Source organism: Salvelinus fontinalis, chromosome 33, assembly GCF_029448725.1.
Source record: "Salvelinus fontinalis isolate EN_2023a chromosome 33, ASM2944872v1, whole genome shotgun sequence".
In the NCBI taxonomy this organism is placed as follows: Eukaryota; Metazoa; Chordata; class Actinopteri; order Salmoniformes; family Salmonidae; genus Salvelinus; species Salvelinus fontinalis.
Window position 1 is genome coordinate 28,227,583 of NC_074697.1, and position 6,310 is coordinate 28,233,892.

The window sequence follows — 6,310 nt, forward strand, 5'->3', positions numbered from 1 at the left end:
ACAATTTAAAAATCTATCTCAGGTAATATGAGTTATACATTTTGAATGGTTTGGGCTAGAGATTAGATGTTTTCTAAATGGTAAACGTGGTGTGGAACCATGACGGTCACAAATACTACTCTTGGTACAGCAAAGCATCATCAGACAAGGCTTGGCGGTGTGTTAATGGTTCTCAGGTGCAAAGGGAAGTGAATTGCACATTGCCGCTACCTCGCTCCAAGATCCAACCAAGGTGCATAAATTGAGGAGCTAACAGAATCAATAAGAAAATTAAGGAGGCTTTTGTACAGTATATTTAAAATTGTCCTCTGTTAATGGACCAATCACAATGGGAATACAAAACAAAACATTATGTTATTGGTCATATTTTAAAAACGTATTTACCAATCACATCATGTTTTTTGTTTTCCCATTGTGATTGGCCCCTGAACTCATTTGAAATATAGAACAGGCTCCTTCATCATTTCATCTGTAAAACTAAAGCAATTAAGCAAAGATGGCATATGTACTGATGACCAAAATTTTCCTTTATAACCTGAAGCACTTTTATCAACTTCCACTGTCTTCTGAATATTTCAGAATTTCCTCAACTCTCACAGGTGAGGTGAAGTTATGAAATGGCTATTTCTTAATTGGATTTGCTCAACTCCTGTGTCCTCTCTCCTACGTCCTCCCTCACCTCCTTTTGAAAAAGGTCAAAGGTAATCGAGGAGAGGCAGCGAGGAGAAGGAAAGTAGATGAAAATGAACTTGTATGAAGTGAGACTCTTCTCTCCACTTGTGCATCATCAAGCAAATGACGTTTACAGGGGTGGAATCCCAAAATAAATGTGTAAAGTGGTAAAACAAATGTTGTTAATTGTGCAAGACATTTTATAAGTAAAAGGTTAAGTAGCGTATAGTTTTTAAATGTTTCCATGCTTTTCGGCTATTTCAGTCAGACCCATTGCTGACAGATGTATAAAATCGAGCACACAGCCATGCAATCTCCATAGACAAACATTGGCAGTAGAATAGCCTTACTGAATAGGATGCCACCTTTCCAACAAGTCAGTTTGCAGAATCTTTGCCATGCTAGAGCTGCCTCGGTCAACTGTAAGTGCTGTTATTGTGAAGTGGAAACGCCAAGGAGCAACAACGGCTCAGCCGTGAAGTGGTAGGCCGCACAAGCTCACAGAATGGGACCTGAAGCGTGTAGTGTGTAAAAATCATCTGTCCTTAGTTGCAACACTCACTACTGAGTTCCAAACTGCCTCTGGAAGCAACATGAGCACATGTCGGGAGCTTCATGAAATGGGTTTCCATGGCTGAGCAGCCGCACACAAGCCTAAGTATAACGACTCAGGATATGACCCAGATGCAGACACGGGAAGCGAATAGTACAGTTCTCAGATGATTTATTAGAAACATGGGCAGGCAAAGGTCAGGTCGCGGGCAGGCAGAGGTTTGTGATCAAGTCAGACTCAGGCAGGTACAGGATGGCAGGCAGGCCCGGGTTCAGGGCAAGCAGAGGTTCGTAATCAGGTCAGAGTCAGGCAGGTACAGGATGGCAGGCAGGCTCGACGTCAGGGAAGGCAGAATGGTCAGAACCGGGAAAAACTAGGAAACAGGAGGCAAAGGGCTGTGAGACGTACAGTTGAAGTCGGAAGTTTACATGCACCTTAATCAAATACATTTAAACTCAGTTTTTCACAATTCCCGACATTTAATCCTAGTAACAATTCCCTGTCTTAGGTCAGTTAGGATCACCACTTTATTTTAAGAATGTGAAATGTCAGAATAATAGTAGAGAGAATGATTTATTTCAGCTTTTATTTCTTTCATCACATTCCCAGTGGGTCAGAAGTTTACATACACTCAATTAGTATTTGGTAGCATTGCCTTTAAATTGTTTAACTTGGGTCAAACGTTCCACAAGCTTCCCACAATAAGTTGGGTGAATTTTGGCCCATTCCTCCTGACAGAGCTGGTGTAACTGAGTCAGGTTTGTAGGTCTCCTTTCTCCCACATGCTTTCTCAGTTCTGCCCACAAATGTTCTATAGGATTGAGGTCGGGGCTTGTGATGGCCACTCCAATACCTTGACTTTGTTGTCCTTATGCCATTTTCCACAACTTTGGAAGTATGCTTGGGGTCATTGTCCATTTGGAAGATCCATTTGTGACCAAGCTTTAACTTCCTGACTGATGTCTTGAGATGTTGCTTCAATATATCCACATAACTTTCCTCACTCATGATGCCATCTATTTTGTGAAGTGCACCAGCCACTCCTGCGGCAAAGCACCCCCACAACATGATGCTGCCACCCCCGTGCTTCACTGTTGGGATAGTGTTCTTCGGCTTTCAAGCAGCCCCCTTTTTCCTCCAAACATAACGATGGTCATTATGGCCAAACAGTTCCATTTTGGATTCATCAGACCAGAGGACATTTCTCCAAATGTACGATCTTTGTCCCCATGTGCAGTTGCAAACTGTAGTCTGGCTTTTTTATGGCGGTTTTGGAGCAGTGGTTACTTCCTTGCTGAGCAGCCTTTCAGGTTATGTCGATATAGGACTCGTTTTACTGTGGCTATAGATACTTTTGTACCCGTTTCCTGCAGCATCTTCACAAGGTCCTTTGCTGTTGTTCTGGGATTGATTTGCACTTTCCGCACCAAAGTACGTTCATCTCTAGGAGACAGAACGCGTCTCCTTCCTGAGTGGTATGATGGATGCGTGGTCAAATGGTGTTTATACTTGCGTACTATTGTTTGTACATATGAAAGAGGTACCTTCAGGCATTTGGAAATTGCTCCCAATGATGAACCAGACGTGTGGAGTTATACAATTATTTTTCTGAGATCTTGGCTGATTTCTTTTGACTTTCCCATGATGTCAAGCAAAGAGGCACTGAGTTTGAAAGTAGGCCTTGAAATACATCCACAGGTACTCCTCCAATTGACTCCAATTATGTCAATTAGCCTATCAGAAACTTCTAAAGCCATGAGATCATGTTCTGGAATTGTCCAAGCTGTTTAAAGGCACAGTCAACTTAGTGTATGTAAACTTCTGACCCACTGGAATTGTGATACAGTGAGTTATAAGTGAAATTACTTGTCTGTAAACAATTGTTGGAAAAATTACTTGTGTCATGCACAAAGTAGATGTCCTAACCGACTTGCCAGAACTATAGTTTGCTAGCAAGAAATTTGTGGAGTGGTTGAAAAACGAGTTTTAACCTGTTTGGGCTGCAGGGGCAGTATTGAGTAGCCGGATAAAAGGTGCCCATTTCAAATGGGCCTCGTACTCAATTCTTGCTCGTACAATATGCATATTATTATTACTATTGGATGGAAAACACTCTCTAGTTTCTAAAACCGTTTGAATTATATCTGTGAGTAAAACAGAACTCCTTTTGCAGCAAACTTCCTTACAGGAAGTGGAAAATCTCAAATCGATGCACTGTTCTAGGGCCTGTCTATTAAAGTCCTTGATATTTATTAGTTTAGATGCACTTCATACGTCTTCCACTAGATGTCGACAGGCAGTGAGAGAAGAAATGGAGTGTGTAACTTGATCTGGGCTCGAATAAATGCTCTTTGTATGACGTGTCACCAGTTTCCTGTTTTCTGGAGAGCGCGTGAAGGGACCTGGATTTGCCTTCTGATAAGCTGCCGTTATGGACGACTAATATCTCCGCCTTTGATTTTATTTGATACATGTGACAATATCATCGTAAAGTATGTTTTTTCAATATAGTTTAATCAGATTATTGAAATTTTTTCGGGAGTTTTGCCGTGTTCCGTTCTCTGAGTTGACGATGGAGAGATTTGCGCCACTTGGCAAGTGTGCTTGCTAAATCGAGAGGGAAAAAGGCCGTTCTAAAACCAAACAACGATTGTTCTGGACAAAGGACCCCTTGTACAACATTCTGATGGAAGATCAGCAAAAGTAGGACCCATTTTATGATGTTATTTCATATATCTGTCGTACATGTGAACTAGTCGTTTGCGGCCAGGTTTTGGGTACTCTCTCGCCATAACGTAAACTGCATATCGTAATGAAGTTATTTTTAGAGATCTAACACGGCGATTGCATTAAGAACTAGTGTATCTATCATTTCCTATACAACATGCATTTTGTAGTTATGTTTATGAATAGTTATTTGGTCAGAATATGTGTGTCAGAAAAAGTGTCAGAAAAATATCCGGACATTGTGGGAAAAAGATGCTACGTTAGCACAATGTATAACCACTGATTTCAGCTCTAAATATGCACATTTTCGAACAAAACATAAGTGTATGTATAACCTGATGTTATAGGACTGTCATCTGATGAAGCTTATCAAGGTTAGTCAAAAATTATATATCTTTTGCTGGTTTGTTACGATCGCTAACTTTTGCCACTGGGGAATGGCTTGTGTTTCTGGCTATTGTGGTAAGCTAATATAACGCTATATTGTGTTTTCGCTGTAAAACACTTAAGAAATCGGAAATATTGTCTGGATTCACAAGATGCTTGTCTTTCATTTGCTGTACACTATGTATTTTTCAGAAATGTTTTATGATGAGTATTTAGGTATTTGACGTTGGTGTCTGTAATTATTCTGTCTGCTTTCGGTGCAATTTCTGATTGTAACTGCAATGTAAACTATGATTTATACCTGAGATATGCACATTTTCCGAACAAAACATAGATTTATTGAATAACATGTTATAAGACTGTCATCTGATGAAGTTGTTTGTTGGTTAGTTTGGTTGGTTCTTGGTTGGTTAGGTTGGCTTTGTGCATGCTACCTGTGCTGTGAAAAATGTCTGTCCTTTTTTGTATTTGGTGGTGAGCTAACATAAATATACGTGCTGTTTTCGCTGTAAAATATTTTAAAAATCAGACATGTTGGCTGGATTCACAAGATGTGTACCTTTCATTTGCTGTATTGGACTTGTTAATGTGTGAAAGTTAAATATTTCAAAAAGCTATATTTTGAATTTCGCACCCTGCACTTGAAGTGGCTGTTGTCATATTGTGCCCGGCTTCGGGCTTGCAGCCATAAGAATTAATGACTCCAACCTAAGTGTATGTAAACTTCCGACTTCAACTGTATTGTTTATGTATGTAACGCAACCCTTTACATAGAGAATAAGGAGAGTGTCATAAATACTCAGTCAAATATCAGTCATCCATCTTCATTGAAAATAGAAAAGAAAGGCAAGTAGGATAAGGGAAATGAATAATGGGCTTTATATCCAGCGCAATGAGAATAGAGGAGATAGTGAAGTCATGATGGATGCACCTGCAATAATCTGATGTAATTATAATAAATTAAGAATTGACATAGGCTATTGGACTGCAAGACAAAATTAAGAAATAAAACATTTGTTGTTCAACACTAGCCCTTTTCTTTTAAGGTGCTGTACATTACAGCCTATGTCTCATTTTTACATTTATTTTTATTTAACCTTTATTTAACTAGGCAAGTCAGTTAAGAACAAATTCTTATTTATAATGACGGTCTACACCGGCTAAACCCGGACGATGCTGGGCCAATTGTGCACCGCCCTATGGGACTCCCAATCATGGCCAGTTGTGATACAGCCTGATACAGCCTGCCGCATGGGTCAAGGCACTTGACACACAAATGTAACTTTTTCCTTCCAGTGTTGTGATGTATAGGCCTACTCAAAGCCAGAGCCATATTAGGATAAAATATATGGCTCGGGGGGGGGCTACTTTGTAATTGAAAAATGATTACAAACAGTTCAAATTAATCTAATTTGAGGTTATCCAATAACTTTAGCAGTCATTTAGTTATCAAAGGGGCTCTAAACTGTTTCTATAGACGTAAACTTAATACCTAGAGTGATTCTGCTTTTTCACAGTAACTGTACAAACCTTTTTCTTTACAGCCTATTATGAACAGATGAATGGATGTTCATTGTTCAGGGTGTGATGGGGATGAAGGATGTGATCATGTTAGTTGAGAGTTTTGTGGCACTATACTTCCACCCGGTGGTATTTGGTAGTGGTAGCACTGAATTGAACCACAGTTAAATAATGTCCAAGATGATTCCATAGGCTGCGTTCACACAGGCAGCTCAATTCTGATATTTTGTTCACTAATTGGTCTTTTGACCAATCATATCAGCTCTGATAAAGATCTGATGTGATTGGTCAAAAGACCAATTAGTGGGAAAAGATCAGAATCTTGGCTGTCTGTGTGAATGCACGTACAGAGCCTGTGTAGCCTAGGCCTAATCAACACAAACGAGTCAATAGCAGTCTGCAGGTAGTGGGACTTGAACAAATGTGTTGCAAAAAATAAATAACTGTGGG